Raw genomic sequence first — 25360 nt, 5'->3', positions numbered from 1 at the left:
ATTTTTGAAATGTTGACACTTTTTCTTTATAAATTTGTCAAAAAAATCAAAAATAGTAGATACTTTAGGTTCTGGAACAGAGCCTATCGTTCTACCCTATGGATCTTTTATAGACTACTTACCAAATAGCCACTTATATAACAAACAGCAAATTGGTGGAAATATTCAACTGCTGCTCAACTATAAGAATGTATTTGTCTGAGTGCTTATATACACAAATAAATATATTTTTACAGTAAGGAACATTTAGAATGTTTAACGGAAATTAGAAAAATCCATAACGATGGCTAATTATAAAAAAATTTGCACTAATCTTCTTGATTCTGGTCTTCAAAAAGGGACAATTTGTTTATAGCTTCGTTTATAAAGGCTGCATTTAGCTTTACTAATAATAACTGTGTTCCTTTACTTACCTGATGTTACCATCTTTACCATTTGTTACCATTTTTAACCTGCAAAGCGTTCCTTAACCCCGAAAAGTGGCAAAACTGGAAGCAATTTTTAAGAGAGTGAGAGCGGAGAGAGCGGAAATGTCTTTCTTTTCTACCACAGGCTACCAGCAAAATTTCTGCAGGTAAAAAATGGCAGAATTGATTTTTCGACTTTTGTTTGACGATTATTTCACAATGAAAAAGAAAATGGATGAAAAACAGAAGAAAAAGTCGAACGTTGACAAAACTAAATTAAAAACTGTGAAATAAAAGACTAAAATTGATTTTTTATGTTTCTTTTTGACATTGCTGTGAAACCATGATCTACCATTTTTCCGTTCCTTTACTTTTGTGGTAAAAATGTTCATGAGAGAGCAATTTTGATACTTTTCTCTTTTACCACCCTTACCATTAAAAAAGTAAAGGAACAAAGCTAATATGTCTTCTAGAGTTTCGTGATTCATTCGGTTTCGCCTGTTTTGTTAAAAATTAAGATTGTCAGAGTTTGAGCTCAAAGGAGTATGTTAACACGTGCCACTGGGACCTCAAAGTTTCCATGGGCCCTTTATATAGCCAAAATTAAAATCTGACCCGATTTTCAAAAATGTTTGTGGGATTACTTGTTTAGCAATTTGTAAACTGTTTTCATCGATTGGACGATTGGAAAATTCGCCAATACAAATTAAAATTAAAATTGGTGCCCATTTTATAGGGCCAAAGGCGAATTTTCACAAAATCACTCTATAGACCACATCTATTATCCAATCGATGAAAAAAGTACCATGTATGCACCTTGTAAGCAATAAACAACTCTGAACAACTCATAGGGTCATTATTATAAGTTTTTTTTACTATTGGGTGTATTTGAAAACGCAAAATAAACGAATTTGAAGACATTAAAAATATAATTTTCACATTATAAGTTAATGCCAAGAAAGTTCTCCTTGAAATTGAATGATCCCTTTTAATATTATTTTAACCGGAACGCTAAAAAAATCTGATCGAAAAATCCAAACTACAACCAAAGAAGGCTTATTTATAATAATGGGGGTTAGTGAGTTTGCTGGGTTAACATTAATTATGCTATGCTATGTAGAATTGTTTACCGCATAGCAGAGCACAGCAATCGTTTTTCGATTTCATGACTATGCTATGCTACTTTTATGTTCGTAGCATAGCACAGCAACAGTTTTCGTTTTTGTTTTTGAAAACAGCACAGCATAGCAATAGCATTCGTTTTTTATTTTGATGACTATGCTATGCTATGTGCTGAAAAGATTTCTGAAGCACAGCATAGACCTTGTGCTGTGCTACGTTTATATTCGCAGCATAGCACAGCAACAGTTTTCGATTTTGTTTTTGAAAACAGCACAGCATAGCAATAGCACTCGTTTTTATTTTTGATGCTGTGGCTATGTGCTATGCTGCGTCACTTTCACAGCACCAGCATAGACCTTGTGCTGTGCTGTCAAAAACTAGTAGCAAATTCAAACACTGATAAGAACTTCACGCGGAATCAAATGAGACCAAAATTATAATGATCGTGATAATAGTTTGATTTTTGTAGCCAAAATAAACACATATTTGGGAAACTAAAAATTAATTTTGGTTTGAAAAAATAGTTTTCACATGAATTCTAGAGTTGAAAGTATTAAAAAAAACTATATTATTACTTCTTTTATTTTTCTTGAAACTCCCAAGAAAATGGGCGCATTTTGCTTTATCTAAATTCACATAGAAGGCTTCCCATTGAGAAAAATTATCGGGTTGTTGAGATTAATCACTATGCTTCCTAAACGGAGATAGAGTTCAAATAACCGCTTTAATTTATATGCATTTAAGAGTATGCGCGTAATTATCAAAATCACTTTGTTCGCATGTCATTTTCTATTTTTTAACATAAATGTAACCACAGCTTCCACGCAAATTAATTTGTAAGGCCAATATTTTTTGCCAAGTCTAAAAACATTTCATGTTACTCATAATCATTTCATTAATATACAACCACAATTCGCGAGTTTAAACGGCTAAATTTTGGCTTAAATTATGTTAAATTTTCAACTTTTCGTTTTGCCCATATATGGTAAAAACAAAAATTCCTTTACAATTCCATATGAAAAAAATTAAAAAAAAAAAAAAATTGCGAGCACATCAACGATTTTTGGTATAGAGGTTAAGGAAAAAATTCTGGTTTCACAAAATTGGCCGATGCGCGCAAAAGTTATTGAGGTTTTTATTATCTTATGAAGAAAAAATATTTTAAATTTTTTTTGTTGTATTGAGGAAATGTATGAAAATGTATGGTGCTTCTACGGACGGGTATCAAATGCTGTTACTGATATATGTAACAGCATTTGATACCCATCCGTAGAAGCACCATAATTTCTAAAATTTGTTTTTATTTTCGCGGAAAATCAGAAAAATTAAAAAAATCTGGGAGCAAATCTAAATTATACTACCACAGAGTCCTTATAAACCTCTAAAAAATAAATTAAAAATACGTACAGAATCTAGACACCGCGTAAAAAAATATGAAACCAAAATTATAAATATTGGCTTTATTAATTGCATATTATAGCAACAACAAAAGAGAAAAAAACTTATTGTTAAAATATTATTCCAAACATATTTTTTGCTCGATTAGAAAAATTAAATAAGTATATAATTAAAAAAATTAAGCAGCAGTGTTTTATTTATAAACGCACTTAAAAGTAGAAAATAATTTCTTATGATGGAATCTCTCAAATAAAACGCTTGCATTTGAATTAAAAATTGTGACGATATTGAACGGCAAGCGTTTTATTTGAGAGATTCCATCATAAGAAATTATTTTCTACTTTTAAGTGCATTTTTAAATAAAACACTGTTGCTTAATTTTTTTAATTATATACTTATTTTCTAGTTTTTAGTGCATTTAAAAATAGAACACTGAAAGTTATTAATTTTATAATTATTTTTAATTTTTTTGTAAATACATTTTTAAGATTATCAATTTTATTTGTATATACTTGAGATTATCAATGATATTTAATGATGGTGCCCATATAGCGGTACCACCCGATTTAAGTTGTTTTGAGGATTTTGTCTTCATTTTTAGTCCAGCATTTCGAGTTCCATTTGTACAGAAACGTCCCCACCAAAATTGTGTACATGGGTCAGATTTTTAAGAAAGTATTTATTTTTTGACCGTTTGTGCGCTTGTGTGTGTGGATGTGTGTGGTAATGAACAGGTTATACTGAATGTGGAAAAGGCAAGTTGAGAAGGGGAAGTTCGGAGGGGTGGAAGTTCCTAACATCCACCTTCATAACACCATCCCTTCGAACAACCTCCACCGATCTTCCGAACAACCTCATCCAAACTTCCGAAAAATCTCCTCCGGACAACCTCATCCGAACTTTCAAAAAACTCCTCGGAACTTCCGAACAACATTCACTTTAACTCCGTACAACTTCCACCGAACCTCCGAAAAACCACCGCCGAAGAACCTCCTCCGAACTTTCCCCTCTCAACATGCTCTTTCATTTTCAACGGAACCCCATAACCAATTCAGGCCGAAAATGTAGATACAAAGTTTAAAATGACTGGGTGGTACCATTTATAGGGGCTATGTCAAAACCTGGACCTATGTTCACAATTTTTGGTGGAGAAGTTGGGAACTCGAAATCAAAGTTACAGCCATTTCGGCCCAAAAATTAAGACAAAAAACACTTGAAATCTGGTGGAGCCGTAATATGGGGGCTATACCAACACCTGGACCTATGTCCATAATTTTTAATGGGTACGTTTCTGTGCCATTGGAAACCCTAGTTGTCAAAAAACAGCCAATACGAGCTTAAAGTGACGATAAAATACCTTAAATCGAGTGGTAGCGCTGGATGGGAGCTACAGGAAAAAATGTACCCATATTGGTTTTGGTTTTGTTTTCATGTATTGTCATCCAAATCTGAAAAGTGTACAAAGTTTTAGTTCGATTGGTCAACTACAACTGTGTGAAAAATGAGTTACCAGATTTGAAAAGCATGTAAAATTGAACACTGTACAACACTGTAAAAATGGACCAATATTCGTTTTGATTTCATATTCATGTATTGTCATCCAAATCTGAAAAGTTTGCAAAGTTTTAGTTCGATTGGTCAACTGCAACTGTGTGAAAAATGAGTTACCAGACTTGAAAAGCAAAATACCGGAAATCGGGTGGTACCGTTATATGGGGGGTATAGGAAAAAATGGACCCATATTGATTTTGGTTTTATATTCACGTATTGTCATCTAAATCCGAAAAGTGTGCAAAGTTTTACTTTGATTGGTCAACTGCAACAATTTTAAAAATCAGTTACCAGATTTGAAAAGGGGGTTAAGTTAGACACCGTAAAAACACTGTAAGAATGGACCAATATTGGTTTTGATTTCATATTCATGTATTGTCATCCAAATCTAAAATGTGTGCAAATTTTAAGTTTGATTGGTCAACTGCAACTGTGTGAAAAATTAGTTACCAGATTTGAAAAGCAAATTAGATAAAACACTGTAAAACAGTGTAAAAATGGACCAATATTGGTTTTGATTTCATATTCGTGTATTGTCATCCAAATCTGAAAAGTGTTCAAAGTTTAAGTTCGATTGGTCAACTGCAACCGTGTTAAAAATGAGTTACCAGATTTGAACTAAACACACACCAAAGCAAGTTAAATGAAACACTGTAATAAAAAAAAGAAATATTTCTGAGTTCTCAAACTGTTTCCCTAAAATCCCATTCAATAATACTGATCAACAAAATTGAAAAAGTTGAATGTTTCAACCGAAATTTTTGTTGTTTCTAAATGAACTCGACGAGTTATTTTCAAATCCGGTCACGGTTTTTCTCCATCAGCTCTTGTTCTTGACCGAATCGGTGGATCCGTTCGAGCGTTATCGTGCGCTCCAGCCAGCCAGACAGACAGACGGACGGACATTGCTCAATCGAGTCCAAATTTTCTGAAACACATTTCGTCCAAACATACATGGGGTCTAAAACCATTATTTCGATGAGGCACATTTTGCCCGTATGAAAGTGTATATCACCAATATTTTTGAAAATTTAACATAGCTGAAGCCAAGGTTTACCCTTTTAGAATACGCGACTTGTGGTTCTATATTATACAAATTAAACATTTTTGGATATAGTGAAATGTTGTTGGACGTGGCAAAAAATATTGGCCTTAAAAGATAATTTGTGTGGAAGCTGTGGCTATATTTATGTTAAAAAATGGGTAAAAATGGGTTGAAGCCACTATGTCTTTTTTTGTTTCCTCTCGATTTGTGAGTAAACCACACTTTTCTCGATTTTCCTGTCAAAGTAAAAGTAGAAGGCAACTAAATAAGGATTATCTCACTAATGTATTACTTTTCAAAATTTGAACTGCTTCTACCATTAAATGATGCTGAAATTTTGAAGCCAGTTTTACAGTGTTTTTTGACATTTTCTTCTAATTTCATTCCGCAAACAGGTTTTACAAAAAATCGTATATAGAATTGTAGAACTCGCGATTCTGAGTTATTTGATATATGTGTCGTGAATGTAGTCTACACAGCTTCATAGAAATCTGCATACAAATGCGGAAATTTTGTACGAACATTTTTCTAAAAATCATATTTTTCGGGTCTAATATTTGCAATTGTCATTGGAATACCTCGTACTCAATTGCAAATTTTGGTTTTTTACGTTCCGGATTCATTAAATCATTCCCCGTGAAAATCCATCAACTAAAACGCTAGTTACGAGAAATTCCAAAGTAGAAAAATCATTTAAAATTGTTTTCGAAAATATCGCGTATTTTATCGCGTTTTCTGCGGTACGTTTCCACTGCAATGAAACAACTAATACATCATCTTCGCTTTAGCGAAAACAGAGTTTTGAAAACTTCACTGATAAGGGAGCTACATTCATTTTATCCCAAAAAATAGTGTGTGATGCTACATCCACGGTTCTTAATTGATCGCCTTGAAATAGATATATATCGACGTAGATTTTCATGGTGGACATTGAAATCGGATGCGGACAAAAATTGTATGCACTTTGCGCAAATTAGCGATATTTTATAGGTATTTTAATGCTAAGATGCAGCTGATGCTACATCTTAGCCTCCAAATTAAATTTCGAAAAATATATACAAATTAACAGATATGGTCTTGATGTACATGAAAATCACATGCGGACAAAATGATTTTGATAATTACGCGATTTACACGTATTTTAAAATGCATATAAATAAAAATGGGTTATTTGACCTCTATTTCCATTTCAGAAGCTTTGACATATATCCTCATCAACCCAATTAGCTTCCTTAATGGGAAAGCTTTAATATGAATGTCAATAAAGCAAAATCCGTCTATTTTGTTGGGAGATTTAAGCAAAATGAAGGAAGTATTCCTATACATTTTTACAATATTTTCAACTACATAATGCGTGTGGAAAAAATATTTTTTGAAACAAAAAAATTGACCAAAATTTTTACTTATTTTGGCTGTAACATCCAAACTATAACACCAATCTGTATGATGGCAGTCTCATTTGATACGCCGTGAAGTTTGGATCCACAACAGTTTTTTATGTAGTTATATGACCACTAAATGGGCCTTAATTTTGAAAAAAGTAGACTTATATTCAATAATTTAGCAATTTTGCAGGTATTATGCAATCTACTCGCTGAAGTCACTTCGAGAGAACTTTTTTGTAACAATTGTGCTCATTAAAATAATTAGCGTTTTTATAATATTTTTTTCTTAAAAAGCGAAATAAAAGCGCCATAACTTTTGTCCGCAACAACCAAAAGTTGGCTCGCGACCAGATTCGTACTGGGAATTTTTTTCTTAACCTACATATCAAAAATCGTTGATGTAGCGCGAAAAAAATTTATCCTTTTTTCTGAAATGGAATATGAAATAATTGACAATATTCCAGATATACCCTCGTTAGCATAAATGCTGAGGGTATAAAAATAGAAAAAAATCGTTGAAGGAAACGAGTTTTTTAAAGTAAATTTTTAATTAGTGGCTTTACAATACAATGTAGAGTATAATGTTCGAAGAAGAAGTTAAAGAATACACTTCAGAGATGAAGTTTCCAATGTATGATTTTTTAATATAACCACTGCATCAATCTCAAACTGATGCTGACATTTTGAAGACTGAAAAATTGGGGTTTTTGAATTTTTGCTCTAATCGGGACGCGCAACTGTACTCGTTTAAAAACTGATTATTAGATTGTAGTACTTGCGATTACGCATTTTTTGATGTATAACTCGGGCGTGTAGCCTTCAAATGTTCACAACAATCTCAGCTTAAAGTCGAAATTTTTGTGCGTAAATTTTTATAAAACACCTGTTTTTTTGGTTCAAAATTTGCAACTGCCATTAAATTGTCGGTGAAACCCGCGTGAACTTAGTTTTTTTACGTTCTGAATCTAATAAGACATGACGCGTTTAAATCCGTCCACTAGATCGGCGGATATGATACCCTCAAATTTGGAAAATCTGCAAAGAATGTTTTTGAAAATTTCGCGCGTTGAAACGCGTTTTGGAAGTGTAATTTTTACTGAAATAAATAGAGCTATATGCCTGTTTAAAATGTGCGAAAACATATATTTCAAAACTATCGCTAATCCGGAGATACAATTGATTTTTTCTAAAAATTAAGTGCGATGCTACATCCACGGTTCTTGATGGATCACAATGAAACGACATCAAATGATGTATTTTTTAAAGGTTATCATCGAAATCGGATGCGCATAAAATATAAATGAACTTCGTGGAAGTTATGACCTTCTTACTGTATTTTGCGCCCTAATATGCAACAGACGCTACATCGTGGCCGATAAATAGAATTTCACAAACTGTACATCAAATAAAAGGGATTGGATTCGCTGTGTTGGAAAATCGGTTGCGCATCATGTCATTTTCTCTATTACGCGGTTTATATGCGTTTCAAATGTTGTAATATTCAATATAACATTATTTTAATGTTATGCCACAATTGGAATTCCTTGTGATTTAATATTATGTTCTAAAAATATTCGCCAATAGGAAAACTATAAGCGAAAATTTGTTGCAACGGAATATCTTCATTATTGCGTGAAATTTGGACGAAAATGACGAAGAACTCAAACATTTTTCTTCAACCTTTCCTAGAAAACCATAAAATAATAAAATTAGAACAACATGATTTTTATTTTTTTCGTCATATTTTCTTTGTATTTTTGCAAATAACATGAATACTGTAGCTCCAATAATAATAATTTTTTATATATTTTTTTGTAAGTATAAGCGCTATTGTTTCAAAAATATGTTTGTAAATACGTGAAAATATTCAACAAATTTAATTTTTCGCGAATCCATTGAATCTTTTCGATTTTTTTTTTGCATCATCGCAAAGGGTGCGAATTCAGTTAACGAATATAAGATATAACAGCTTATTATATTAAGCCGCGATTTTTTAGATTTTTTTCTAATTAGCATAATTAAAATGGTCATATCTTTTGCGCGCAACGATCAAAGTTGGTAACGAAAACCGATTTTGTCTTAATCTATGTACCAAAAATCATAGATGTAGTACCAAAATTTTTTTTTTGTTGATTTTTTTGAAATGGAAAAGACGTTTTTAGAAATTTTTGCTGATATACCCTCGTTAGCATAAATGCTGAGGGTATAATGACATTTGTAAATTTTGAACGCAAAAAACAGGTTTTTTAAGAAAATGCACGCATCATTTTGGGCTTTAGACTCCAATTACTAGGAAGCTGTAAGGAGCACACTCATGGGATATACATTAAAAAATTCAAAAACTCCGAAATTCCAGCTTCAAAATGTCAGCATCAATTTTAGGTGGATGCAGTGGATATGTCGAAAAATCATTCACTGGTATCATGTTGCCCATGGAGATTTCTGTGATTCTTTCTTCTATAAAATGTAAAGTTATGCCAGAAATCGGAAGGGAGCATAAAAAACTTGTTGGCTTCAACACATTTTTACCCATGTTTCTACATTGATGCGAACACAGCTTCCACGAAAATTAATTTTAATGGTCGACGTTATGGGATCCCTACTAAAACACTTCATTTTAAAGAATTTCATTCATACTAAATAGAATATGTTAACAGTTCGCGAATTCTGAATGGGTGAAACTCGGATTCATCGATTGTAAAACATTTTTGGTTTTTACCATATACATACTTAATAAGGTCTCCAACGAATATTTCGATGTGTCACAAACCGAATGACAAATTTAAATTTACCATCCATATTATGGTGGAGGGTATGTAAAATATCTCTGTAATAATTAACATTGTATGATCGCTAATATCCCAATACGGATTTGCAAATAAAGAAGAAGAAGGTATGATATGAAACGCCGCTTAAACGAAGTAACATAAACATTATTAAGTTTCAGAATATTCTGAAGAATTGCTGGGGACATGCAATGTAATTTGCACAATTTTGTGAAAATTTACTTTGTTTAACTCCCAACAGTTTAGCTGCTGCTGACCAGAATTCCAGGAATTATGTAAAGCTTTCTTTGTTTTAAAGATTTTGATGCGAAAGATACAGTTTTTCCTATTTAATCTGAGCGACATGTAAATTCTACCACTTAAGGCTATAATATTGCTGAAGACTGCACAGCAACATTCTCATTAATTTCTGAGATAAACGCCCGATCTGTGGAAAAAAATGTTTTACCTCGGTTTGGATGATGTCATAAAATCCAAACCCGTTCTAACAACACAAACCACAACTAAGGTTTTTGTAGTTCTAAGTATGTACTTTCAGAAAATGCCCACTGGAAGTTGTTTACATTTCCAGTGATGCACAGTGTTCTTGGATGTTGCAGTTTTATGGAAGTAATTTAGAAAACGAAAATGCGAATTATATTTTCACGTTCGCCTTATTTTTTTCGACAAAAACACACTGTTAAGGGATGATTACTTAACCATATTCATAATTTTTATTTATTTATGAAACGTCCTTCAACATATCTTAAGGTAGTGAGAAAAAATATGACGCGTTCATCCATAAGATCGATAAATATTTGTATTGGGACGTCGTGTCAGTTATCCACTCTCCATTGTCTCTATACTATTTTTGATTACCGACAAAAATCGACAAAATTAAGACACAAAATTATGAATGAAATGTTTAAGTAAAAGTTGACAGCACGGTAAGTCTTAACGACCAGTTTATTTTGATCGCTAACTCAACGAAGATAATCGTTAATTACAGAAGTTATTTATAACAATTTAGTGTTACCGATTTTTGCGGGTAACGTAAAATCAGGCACAGAATTGTACTTATGAGTAACCATTAAGTGTTTATACTGTTATACAGTAGAGTCGCGATAATTCGTACCTCGATAATTCGTTATCTTCGATAATTCGTAACAAATTGCCAGTCCCTTGAAAAAAATCGCGCTATTTTGTTAAAATTGCACGAATTTTGGACCCCGCTATAATTCGTAATTTTTTTTCATCTCAAAATATTTTCTAATTTCAAACAAATTTTACAATTTTGTTATAAACACCTATTTATTGCAATATTGTACATACCAAAAGCTTAGATTAATTTTTTCTGTGAAATTACAGAACCACTTAACGGTATCAATGGCTTTTACTATTAGTTTTCTCATGTAAAAATTACCCGAATATCCCGATGTAGAGAAGGCTTTTGTATTATGGTTTGGCAATGTCGAGAGTCTAATATTCTAGTTTCAGGTCCATTATTAATAGAAAAGGCCAATTTTTTCGCCAAAAAGTTAAATGTGAAGAATTTTAAAGCAATAAATAATTTTTTTGTTTTTTTTTTCTAAATTTTTGTAAGAGATTTTCAATAAATAAATGGAAAAAACTTCGATAATTCTTATTTTTTTATTTTAATCTCGTTAATTCGTAAAAAATGTCAAGCCCCTTAAATTACGAATTATCGAAATTCTACTGTATGCATGTTCTAACATGTTCTTCGTTTGACAAGACATTGATACTCCCGTGTTGTTATAGTGGTACTTGGGCAAGCAGATGAGGGAGTGGATTTGAAAAAATTTTTCTTCAAACTGTGCTGAAAGTGAATATTAGTGTTGTAAAAATCGAGAGCGGTTATGGATATTGTAACAAAATTGTCCGTATCTCTGTCCCTAGTAGTTTTACCAAAACAGACTTGTAGTTTTTCACTATTGCTCATCTATGTGAACAAGAAACTAAAGTCTCAAACATAGAATCTCTTCAATGACATTCACATATTTCTACATTCAAACAACGACGATGTTCACAATTGTTTTCCAACCGTATATCAACACACAAACTTCAATTATGGTTTGTTGGAATATAACCTTGATACTTACCTCTGTGGTCTTTAACACAACTGTTACACATACTGTTACATGAATATCCACTTAAAGCAGATCCAAAACAATTCCATCTACAACAGTATTGTAGGCCTATTACCCAACTACTAACAGACTTGAAAAGAATCGGAACAATGCAAGGCCATGATTATATCCTCGCGTTGTTCAGTTGTACACATTTGCAGCATTTGGAACATTTGGATGATGGTGACAATAAGCCTTAAAGTACAAGTATTGTGTGAAAATGAATTCAGGTGTTTTGCAGTAATGTATTGTAATGTGTCGAATCGTTTGAATGAGTATTGGAGTGACTGATGTTTAGGTGACGTTAAACTAGTCACCGTTTATGGAACTAATTGTCCATTTGCCAGTTAACCTCAAAGACAAGTTTACTTCACTTTAATGTTTCTGGTAGGGAAGTGGAATTAATTAAGTAATGGTATCTACTATTTTCTCTATAAACTTAACATGTCAATTTATTTACTAATGCTCATTTTTCGACTATTCTATAGTGAGACATTCGACTTTTTAAAATATGTTGTTGCTAGGAAGGGTCCGACACTTAAAAACCTGTGCTTTGCAAGAAACGAATCTATTCAAAATTTTCCAGACTATTTTCAAGAAAAATTACTGATTCCCTTAAAATACATTTTTCTGCAGCAATTACCTTAAAATTGTTTAATTTGGCATTTTTGCCTTAATTTCGTCCTTTACAGATTAAGGTTGCTGATTTGTAAAATGTTCTTACTTATCTGTTTGTTTTGTTATCCCTTTGTGCTATCTATACTTTACGTTTCAAATAAATCTTAATCAAATCAAACCCTTCTTATTTGCTTCAAATGCTCTGAATGGTAAACCATAAACCCAATCCGAGACTAAGATTTACAGAAAATACGTGCAAGAATTGTAAATAGTAAAGGAGAAAAGAAAGCAGGAATTCCTTAAATATTTTCTTTTTCATGTTCTTTTGTGGAAGAGTAAATCAAACGGCAGTGTGAATATCAATGACATAAAAGGATTTTTTCGTCAATCCCGTTGTTGCTTTTGTGCGTTGACCGAAGAAAAAAGTTAAAAGAAAAATAAGACAAGTTAGAACGGCGTTAAGTTCGACCCGGTCGAACTTGTTACACCCTCCACCACGAGTTGTATTGAAGTAAAACTGAAGAATTAGTTTCCTTTCGCTTATGAAGAAGGCTAAATACAAAAGTCAAACAATTTTGGTAAAACAATGTGGCTATCTTTCAAAATACCGAAATTCGGGAGGTACCGTTCTATGCGGCTATATGAAGGCGTGGGCTTGTGCGGACAAATTTCGGGGGGAAAGTTGTACACCACCAAAGAAGACTAAATACCAAATTTCAAAATACCGAAAATCGGGAGGTACAGTTTTATGGGGGCAATATGAAGGCGTAAACCTATACCTACAAATTTCAAGTGGAAAATTTTGCACACCCAACGAAGACTAAATGCCAAATTTCAGTCATTTCGGTGAAATATTGAGACCACAACCTTCAAAATAGGATATTAGGATGTATCGTTCTTTGGGGGCTATATGAAGGCTTGGACTATACCGACAAATTTAGAGGGTAAAGTTTAATACCCTCAACTGAAGACTAAATAACAAATTTCTGCCATTTCAACTTTAAAACCTTCAAAATACCGAAAATCAGGAGGTGCACTTCCATGGGGGCAATATGAAGGCGCATACCTATACCCACAAAATTCAGGATGGAATGTTTTGCACTCCCAACGAAGACTGAATACCAAATTTCAACCATTTCGATGGAATATTGTGGCCATAACCTTCAAAATACCGAAATTCGGAGGTACCGTCCTATGGGGGCAATATTAAGGCGTGGACTTGTGCCAACACATTTCTGGGTGAAAGTTTTATTTTATATCACTAACGAAGACAAAATACCAAATTTCAGCCATTTCGGAGGCATACTGAGGCCACAAGCTTCAAAATACCTAAAATCGGGAGGTACTGTTCTATGGGGGCTATATATGAAGGCGTGGGCATATACCGACAAAATTCTGGCGGAAAGTGTTATACCCCCAACGAAGACTAAGTACCATATTCAGCCATTTCAGCCATAATGAAGCTAAAACCTTCAACATACCGAAAATCGGGTGGTACCATTCTATGGGGGCTATATCAAAACATGGACCGTTATAGCTCATTTGCAATAACAAACATCCTAGAAGTAATAGAAACTACTATACCAATTTACAAAGCTCTATCTTAAAAATTAAGATCTGTATCTTGATTTTAACAGATGGACGGACGGACAGACCGTCATGATTATGTCGACTTAGAATTTCACCTTTATCAATAATATTTCTGAGTGAAATCGAACATTTTTTCAAGTATTTGATTTCCTTTATTTTTTGCTGTGGTGATGCTGCTCATCAGCAAAATATTTTAGTAGAGATATCGCGCCTTCAAAAAGTCAAATTCTGTAAAACCTATGTGCAAAAAAATACTCATAACTTCTTTAATATTGGTCCAAATAGAAAAAATCTTGTTTTTGTATGTTTTCTTCTTTTATTAGCTATCTGATAAAAAACAGAAAAAAAATGCACAGTGGTTTTGGATGCAATTTTCGTGATTTAAAATTTAAAATCAATTTTTATCTCTTCTTTGTGTTTATTTCAGCTTTAGTCCATATTTTGTTGTAATTCAATTGTTTGAATGACAACAAAATATTTTAAAGTGGATATGAAATTGATTAGTTGCGGGCGAAGGGTAGGGAATACTATAGTTTCAGTTGTCACCAAACAACATCATCAGTTCCCTTTTTCAATTTTTATCAATGATTGTACTCTTCGATTTTTTTGATTAATTACAAAAAATTTAAGTCCTATTTGGTAGTGGGATTCGAATGATTACTATTTGTTCTTAATTTTTTAAAATTTGTCAATACAATTTTTCCTTTATACCAATGTGAAACATTTGATATTTTACCAAAAAAGTAAAAAATTACGTTTTTCAACATTTGTTTTGTACTTTTATTTCTGAATTTATCTTAAATATCTTAAAAACTTCGTCATTTTATTAACTAGCTACTGAAACAACAAAACATAAAAAAAGATTTTTTCAAATTGGACCAATATTAGAGAGGTTATGAATATTTCTTTGTATATAGTTTTTACAGAATTTGAATCTTTAGGCGCGATATCTCTCGAACCGTTAGTCAAAAAAAATCTGAAAATATACTATATTATATTGGCGTTACCACAGCCAAAATAAAGGAAATCAAAAACCTCATCTTGAAAAAGTGTCCAATTTCACTCAGAAATCCCCATATACTTTACAGGGTCTCCGATGAAGATGTCGATGTGTTACAAACGGAATGACAAATTTAATTATACCCTCCATATTATGGTGGAGGGTATAAAAATATGTTGATTACTGAAGAACACACAAACACACTTTAGATTATATGCAGGATTAAAATAGAAAAACCTAGTTCAACGACTTAGCACTTTAACAATGCTTGTTCGAGTTCAAGGATTTTGGCATAATGGGTTCTATTGGAAATTTTTACAAGCGAAGTCCCACACATCTAACCATTCAAGTTAGCGGCAGTGTATTTGTATGTGCATTGTATATGCATTTATTGTATAAGTATAAATACTGGAGAATAGCAGGTCGATGAGTGACCGTCATTGAAGTAATGTGTGCAAAAAATAAAGGGATTCAACAGCAGGTTAGAACTGCACTTTTCCGAAATTGTGTGTGATACCTCCCGAAGGAGTGGACCGATATAGTCCATCTGCGAACTTGATCTAAGCTTAGACAAAAGTTACGAAGGCGAATTTTGGACCGAATCGGTTGATTCGTTCGAGAGTTATAGTGCACTCCAGCCAGACAGACAAACAGACGGACAGAGCAAAATCGACATTTTGGTCGTATCAAAGTGTATATACCCTAAAATGTATGTTGTAAAGAGATGTTGTAAAGATCATGCGGTAAAAATGTAAATCCATTGAAGACCTGCCTAGCTATGGAATAAATTTGAACTTTGGTATTTTCTAACTTGATTATTGTTGGAGAAATATTAGACTGTACGTGTTTTGGTAACTCTAAATTGTCCACGTTTCAGACCTTAGAAATATATTTATTTAGTTTTGTACTCAATTTAAAACTGATAACCATGTGATTCATTTCAATACATTGTCATTTATCACGAATAATCCATATGAACTCTTAAATAAGGATTTACTCAAAAACACTGAAAAATATTTTCAATGCTGACCCCCTTTCATACAGTCAAAGTTCATTTTAAATTGTGACATTTGTTTTTAATAGAATCCTTTAAAGCACCACCTTTGACATTGGCTAAAATAACACCACAACCCATTTCTTGTCACGCACGAACTAACGTTACATGTTTGTCTGAATTCAATGCTGATAAGCTTACTCCTTTTCTTAAAGTTCTTTGAGATTTCCTAGCAATTCAACCTATTCAACTTTTTCACTTTCAATTGAATAGCAGCAGCACGTTCTGGCTCTTATCATTAGAATTCATAATCATTACTTAGACATTGGAAAAAGTCCTTCAAAGTAAATAATCTCTACAAGAGCAACTCCTCTTCCTTTTGCTCTTTGAACACAAGAACAAGTGTACAACCTGAATCTGTGCTGGCTGTTAATAGCCTCTTTGAAACAAAACGATAACAAATGAAAATGATTTGTGAAGTGAAATTACGTAAAAAGGGTCAATTTGGAGTGAAAAACTCATTTAATGAAACAATTTTTTAAATGTCGTAGAACCGGTTTTTATTATGCCCGTCGGTAATGTTGAGAATGCTTTGATTTTGTTGTTTATATGTTAATTGGGACAAAAAGAGTTGAGTGGGCTTTTGATTTCCTCATAAAAATAATTTAATATTCATGAGAATTTCCTTCCGGGTACTTAAAGGTATGCCAAGGTTAACTAAATACTCCTTTTGTGGTTCTATTTTATTTTTATTACTTCTCTTTCAAAATGGGTTGCGTATTATGAATAATACTATAAAAATTCTTTAGATTCAGTTTCCATATAACATAAATTACACGATGTTGGTTGTGCCAAAAATGCTATTCCATTTTAGATTATGAACATCATGGAATAGGTTATAGATTTTTATTTAATTTTCAATAGACTGAAAACTCTTAAAGAATTCGACAATTGTTTTTCTTTTGAAATATGTCTGTAATAAGAGCTTCTAAACTTTAAGGTCTAGCCACATAATGGATAAAGACAATAAAGTCGAAATTGTAGTCATTCAAGATGTTGAACGAACATTTACACAAACATATCGTTTCTCCCATGAAAATGGAGAAAATCGGAAAATATGAAGGGATCAATTATACCTGAAACCCGAGGTAATACATTTTAAATTTTTAACATTTCCCTTCACATATTCATTCCTAGTTGAGTTGTGTAGACAGTGGCATAACCATTTGCGATTATCAGAGTATGATTCTACAATGCTTTATTGAATTTATTAAACTTATCCACACTCGACTTTATTTCCTAAGTACACAGATTAATTCTAATAAGCACACGGCTTTCTCTTTACTTCTTCTTCAGTTTGACTGGCTGTTACTAAATCCCCTTGCATATATCCCAATAGCCTCACTTTCCCGATATTTCTAGACAGATGATCTGGTAGCCTCTAGATCACCTCCAATTTAGCAGTGCGACACGCACTAAGCGTACAACAACCCAGCAAAATAAATGTCGGATGTCCGACACATCTGAACAAGTTCTGAAGCAAAATCGTTCAGAATTCGTTCCGGTTTCTATGTCATTTTTCGGAGGGAAATTCGTTCAGATTGCGTTCTGGTTTCGGAGAGAATGGCGGAAGTAAATTTCCCTTCGAATATACCAATGTTTTTATTTCGATGTCGGTACGAATTCGGATCGATATATCGAAAACAAATTTCCCTACGCACAACAACCTCAAGTTCGGTTGTAAGCCCTACAGTGATACTACACCACCATTGTAGGATATGAAACACAGCTAAAAGTAGAGTACCAGCCTTTTAACAGTATCGGATATACTTTTAGTGTCTCTAGTGTCTAATGTACTACTAATGTGGAATGTACTTCTTTTAACTGATCCATTTAGTTGCATTTTGGTCCTAAGTGAAGCGAACACTGTTTTTCAGAAGATTTTTACACGATCGAAGCGTTATAAAAGTATTAAAAGCTGTGTATCATATTCTACAATGGTGGTGTAGTATCACTGTAGGGCTTACAATCGAACTTGAGGTTCTCTTACTATTATTTTTTGGTGGGAATATGAAAAAGGCCAGTACAACTGCAGGACACAAAACGAAAATTGAGGTTCTCCTAATATTTACATTTGTTGACAATATGAAATGGGATACAATTGAAAGTCCATATTTGTAAGGATTAAGGATTATTACATGTTTCAAAAGGACAATGACCCCAAAAGTATGGATTTCCTTCAAGAAATTTCCGTTTTTTTCAAACAGGACAAGTTGATACTCGATCAAGACCACCCAGTATGAGCATTTCATGGCTTGAGAATTCTTAAACAGAACACAACACCCGGAATTTTGTCGCTACAGTAGTTGATGACCAATTTGCTGCATACTAACTTTTGCGACAGACTGTACATGGACGAAAGCGACAAATGCAAGAGAATCGAAAATGACGTCACAACTATAAAAACAAACACGACAGGATACAAAAACAAATATTAACAAATGTACATCAAAATAAACATAAAAAGAAAGAACTTGAAGGAATGAGAAAATTCTACACGTACATTCGAACCTCGATTATCCGTGAATCGATCATTATCCGGAATAGAAAAGAAATGTTGGTCTTTTTTCGGTTGCCTCTATTATCCATTATAAACTATATTATTAGGGAGTAAATTCACACCTTTCAATTAGTTTTATTAAGAAATTCTCCAGTTTCACGCAATTTGTGTATTTATGGGATCAGAAAAACAAGCAAATATTTTTATGCAGATGTAAATTCTTGAATTCTTAATTTTATTTCATGTCTTTCCTTGAACCAATATAATAAAAATAGCATAGTTAAATATTATTGTGCAAATGTGTACGATATTATGCCATTTTTACTAAAAATTGTGTTCAAAAGCCGCATTGACTCCATTATCCGTGAAAATCTATTATCCGTAATGCCTCCGGTCCCGACCCTCACGGATAATCGAGGTCCGACTGTAATTGTTGTTCTAAAACTAATTTAAATAGAGCAACTGCTTATTAAAAATCTACGTTACAATTCAAATTTTTAAATTAACGTAAATTCAACTAAATTAACATACACCTATCAGTTACATTCCTAACAATCGTTTTGATCAGGATAAAATTCTGATCGATCGGTTCAAAAGCAATTCCTGATTTTCTGTTTACGAAGCATAAACTTTTCTTTCTATAATCTTCCATCATACACAGATAGACTTTTCCTCATCAAGCTGCCAACTCTAAAAAGGCGAAGGAAAATGTTAAATGTATAATTCCTTTAATAATGGGTGACGTTACTGCTAGATTTCTTATTAACAATACGAGGGCTAAACGATAACTATCTGGCCTAACAATGAAAACGAGAATATTTACCATCAAAAATAGTTTTATTGTTTCCTTAAGTAGTCTCCAGCATGATTTATACGTTTTTTTCATGTGCTCAAACCAATTGCTGAATCCCATTTTCCACTCCGTTTTAGATACTTCCAAAACATGGCTTTTGAACGTTTTCTCAGCTTGTTCTGGCTACGAAAATCGTTGAACACGCCTTTTTTCTTGACATGCTGGAATCAAATAAAGTCATTGGATACCCAGTCAGGGCTCTACGGCGGATGAACCATCAATTCCACGTTTTGTCCGGCCAAACCGGCGCTGGTTTAAATCGATGTTTGAGAGCTCGAATTGTCATGATGTAGAATGATTCGCCAAATTTACATTTCTGAAGCCGTATAGTTGCCACACGGTCAGTTTTGCTGAATAAACAGGTGACCATTTATCCACGTCGAAAGTTGTGAAAAATTCTGGGACGAAAATGTCCCCAATAAATTCCATTTTTTTGCAAAGTGATTTTTTCAAGTCACTGTAAACAACACAAGGTCACATGACAAACTGTCCTGAGTACGTATAGTCTTTAAACTGTCAGACTGTCCAAAAAAAATTTAAATGGCGCCTGGCGAAACTCGTTGTTGCCTAGACCATATAGTTTTCGTGTAGCCCTGGTATTCGCTTCAATATTCCCCAAAGAGCTACTCGCAATTATGTACCACTAACTATTCAATTTTCTAGAATGAATTATACAAATGCTGATCCATTAACAAGAATGTCTAAAGATTTTAATAAATTATATAGTCTTATTGATTTTTCTATGAATCTTAATACCGTGAAAAGTACAATTTTAATATATTTGAATTCTGAAAATTGAGTATAAACTAATCTATATAAATAAAAATCAAATGTCGTTCGTTGATAATGACATCAGTTGAGAACGGCTGGACCGATTTGTATAATTCTTTCTGTGAAATGTTCGCCATAACCCGACTTAGGTTTTTATGCAAAGAAAAATTGACTACAACCATTTTTTCAATTTTCAATTTTTATAATTTTTACAAAAACTACTGAACCGATTTTCCTGAAATTGCCAGAAAATAAACAGGGATAGCCCCCGGTTAAAATAGGCTACAAATTTAGTTGAATTTTGGAAGGGGCGGGGTACTTCCCCTATACCCTATTTCTTTAAAAATGCTATATCTATATAAATAAAAATCAAATGTCGTTCGTTGGTAATGGCATCAGTTGAGAACGGCTGGACCGATTTCGATAATTCTTTCTGTGAAATGTTCGCCATTAGGTTTTTATGCCCACTTTTTTTTTCTTTTTTATCTTTTCTACAAAAACTACTGCACCGATTTTTCTAAAATTATCAGGGTCTGTACAGTAGGCCGGGGCGATTTGTATGGAAGGAAAAAAAACCTTAATGGACCCTTCGCGTTTCTGATTCCTGAGAAAAAAAGTCCACTAGAGCATAGGTCTACGGTGAAAATCGTGTCTCCCGATTTTGACTTTAAGTTTTTTATCCACTACCAATTTAAAAAAATATTAACAGGTTCGAAAGATATTATTCACCCCTTTAAAAGGAAAAAGGGCGCTTATTCAGCCCTTGAAAAAAAACGCTTAAATTTGAATATTTAAGAAACCCAGATTTTCACTACTTTTACCGTTATAAAAAATAAAACGTAGTCACACAAACGAACTAAAGGCATTGTCGTTGTCTATGGATCCCAACACGATATAATTTTGCATCATAACGCTTGAATATTTTTCTGGTCAACTTTTGTAGCACAGTGCCATTTATCGACATTTTTCGAAAATTTTGCACCTTCTTAAGGCCGAAACTGCCTGAAGGCCTTCCAAAGCTTTTGCGATGTATTAGAGAATTCTTAATTACTGTCTTGGCTACAATTTTTTCCTTGTGCTCGATCGAAAATCTCAATGGTTAGGCTGTAACATGCCAAAAAGTCTAAAAACGTGGATAAAAAACTTAAAGTCAAAATCGGGAGGCTCGATTTTCACCGTAGACCTATGCTCAGGTGGATATTTTTGCTCAGTTCAATTCCAGGAATCAGAAACGCGAAGCGCCCATTAGGGTTTTCAAATCGCCCCGGCCTAATGTACAGGGATGACTCCCGGTTAAAATAGGCTACATATTTAGTTAAATTTCGGAAGGGGTGGGGTACTTCCCCTGTAACCCATTTTTTAAAAATGTTATATTTACAATAATTACGAATGTATCTATTTGGAAGTTAATTTGCGAGACAATTGTGGTTGTCTCTCCGATTTACCCACGTTTTTAGGACCCAGAGACTTAACCACTCCTACTTTTTTAAATATGTTACATATACAAAACTACTGAACCGATTTTCCTGAAACTTTCAGGGAATGTACAGGGATGGCCCCCGGTGGAAATTAGTATGCATATTTTCCGGAATTTTGAAAAATCAAATGCTGTCTTAGCCCAACTTAAGTTTTTATGGAAAGAAAAGTTTGCCACGCCCACTTTTTACCAATTTTCAATTTAAATCGTTTCTGCAAAAACTATGAAATTGTCAGGGAATGTACAGGTATGGCCCCCGAAAACAGGCTACATATTTTATTGATTTCCAGAGGGAGCGGGGTACCTCCCCCATGCGACATTTTGCGATAAAAACGTTATATCGGTTTAAAAATTTACAGATTAATCTACAATCTAGGTACTTCTTTAGGGACTAAAAACCCTACCACACCTGTTTTTTAAATATGTCATAACTCCAATAATGGTGAGGTTCAACGGCCATGAAAAACTAATTAACCATTCTTTTAACTTTTAAAATTAGATCGCTTTAGGATAAATACAGGGACATGGACGATAATAAATCCTAAAAAGCATAAATTGGCGAAAAAATCCGACAAAGTCAGTAAGAGAAAAGAAAGGTTACAGACCAAATCTGTTGATAAATTTAAAATCCTCCTCGGTTTGACAATGGACCGAAAAAGTGAGGTAGAAAATACCTGTTTTTGAATTGTCAAGCTTAAAGTCGATAAAAAAGTTGTCATTAAAACTCATTACGACTGGCCAGCAACGCCGACCGGGGCCTGCTAGTAACGAAATAAAATAAAATAAAATAAAATAAAATAAAAAAACCAGTAAGGAAAGGATCATAGTCGGGCGGGGCCGACTATATGATACCCTACACCACCATGAATATGTAAAATATAGGGGATATATATCAATTGGAACTGATTTCTAACTTTCATCAAAATTGGACAGATCGGGCGAAAATATATATGGGAGCTATATCCAAATATGAACAGATTTCGATATAATTTGGCACACTTATTTATAGACCGAATTCAGTCACACATTCCAAATTTCATCAAAATCGGACGTATATATATATATAGCGTGTTTGGTGCAGCAAATACGTCAAATCGGCCGAAAATATATATGGGAGCTATATCCAGATATGAACCGATTTTCACCAAAAGCAGTAGCGTTCTGCCTATGGCTAAAAAAATTGTAGTCCCTAATTTTCAGCTGAATCGGGCGGACATGCATAAATCGACTCAGAAAGTGATTATATGCCCAGCAAAATGTTCGATGCCAAAGATGCTATTCAAGAATGGGTGCAAGTGAAATGGAATGCCATTTTTTTAGCATCTTCACTCATTCTTTTTACAAGAGCGTGACCCCCAAAAGATGTAATTCATTTTCAGATCCTAAGCATGTCATCTCCACTAACTCTGTGGAATGGCATCTTCAACAATTCTTTGGCATGTCATCTTAATTAATTCCCTAGAATAGCATTTTCGCTAATCTTTGGCATGTCATTTTCACCAACCTTTTGGAATGAATTTTTCACGTCTTGTTCGGAAAATTCTGTATTGAAATATGATTTTCATGGCTTTATATTTATTCAAAGCAATATATGAAGTAACTATAATTTAATTATAATTGCAGTTTGTTGTTGTAACAGTAGTTTATATGTTCATTTTTCTGCTTAATGTATGTTGCTACATATTGAAGTTTGTTAGTAGATTTGATGCTGAGCAGATCTTTTGTGTCATGAAACCTTGCTCTATAGAAATTTAACAGCAGTACCATCCCGAGTGCATTGAGCCAAAAATACTCTGCTTTGTCCTGACAGCTGACGCTCCTCAGCTAAGATAAATGGTCGATATTCTCCGAGGACCGCATGCAGACGATAGATACCCAGCAAAATTTGAAGGAAGGGGTTCCATGCGATGACGTGATTTCATGGCATCTTTTGCATTGGTTCAAACGATGTCGTGAAAGATCCGATCTTTTCATTAGCATTTGAACACATGCAAAGGAAGTCGTGAAAGATCCGATATTTTCATCAGCATTTGAACCCATGCAAAGGAAGTCGTGAAAGATCCGATCTTTTCATCAACATTTCAACCCATTCCATCGATCCAATAGAGATGAATTTTGTGTTTTTATTTATACAATTTATTCTGAATATATAAGATTAATTATTTACAATAGGTTTGGTGTTGTCGGGGACTGAAAATCACAACTAACGTTGTTAAAACTCTCGTCGTAAAGTAATGTCATTGCAAAGGGTTGGTGAAAATGACATGCCAAAGCATTGGTGGAAATGACATGCCAAAGCATTGGTGAAAATGACATGTCAAAACATTGGCGTAAATGATATGCTTGGGATCCAAAAATGAATAGCATCTTTTGGGGTCCACGCTCATATAAAACTCATCGATGAAGATGCTAAAAAGATGACATGCCAGATCACTTGCACCCATGATTGAATGGCATCTTTGGCATCGAACATTTTGCTGGGTAGTTGTTTATTGAATCTGCGACTGCATTCATGTGAATACTTCTTAAACCTGCTTGATAGGCTTGTTGATCCTGGTTCTGCTCCCATCGACCATGACATTCATATTGTTCTCAACTCTGCCGCCCAGGTGTGAACAAAGTGGCCGTAGATTTATTGGCTGATATTTGTATATTCCTCGCGTGGAAAAGGGTGGTAAGATCAGACAAAAATGAGTTCAGCCATTCACAAATTTCATCAGGGAAGGCGCCTGACACCAAGATACAATCATCCGCATGCGTTATAGGTTAGACAGTTCCTGCAATATCACCTCAGACAACTCCAAGTTTCACTCTACGGGTCTCGGATATCTTGATCCTAAATTCTACGCACGACAGGCGTCCAAACATATAATTTATTATCCAACGTTTCAAACTTGGCCGGACCGTAGTCTGCTCGATGAACTCAAACAGCGTGGAGTGCTTGACAATCTCAAAGGGTTACTATCACTGTTCTATCGCACCGCTTACTTTGATTGAGTCCTCGACTAATATATGTAGAGATGGCGTGTAGCGCAGTTGTTGTGCTGCTTGCGGATCTCATGTTATTGATCGGCAACTAGACAGTTATTTCTGATGCTGGGGTCTTGATTACGGGCGACTGAAGCGAAATTGGTCTGCACGATTTACCTTTGCTGGCATCCTTGCTAGGCTTCAGTAGCTGGTATATTTTCCAGACTTCGGGAACGATGTGTATGGCTAGCAACAGGTTGAGAACTTTATTGAGATGTCTGACATTCGGCCGTCCAGCTGTTGCAGTTTAAGCACCGCCGCTACTCGCAACATAGTTTAATTCCTCCCCAACTGATTGATTGATTCATCTTACAAAAATGCAAATTACTATTTCGTGAATTTTATTTTACGAACATTTTGGAAATATAGGGATCTACAAATCGACTTGTAGAGCAGGGCTCTCTAGAGCAGACAAGGAAAATTTTATAATACCAAAGATTGCAGTCCGACTCTATTTTTTGCTCAATGATTGGGACTTCCTAGCGTAATAAATCGAACATAGCTTTAATAAATCTTAGATAAGTAAAAGAAAAAATATATACATGTGTATAAATAAAAACACAAAATTCATCTCTATTGGGTCGATGGAATGGGTTCAAATGCTGATGAAAAGATCGGATCTATCACGACTTCCTTTGAATGGGTTC

This window comes from Musca autumnalis, unplaced genomic scaffold (genome assembly GCF_047663935.1).
Source record: "Musca autumnalis isolate F117 unplaced genomic scaffold, ASM4766393v1 scaffold_3, whole genome shotgun sequence".
NCBI lineage: Eukaryota > Metazoa > Arthropoda > Insecta > Diptera > Muscidae > Musca > Musca autumnalis.
Note: the sequence above shows the minus strand (reverse complement) of the source record.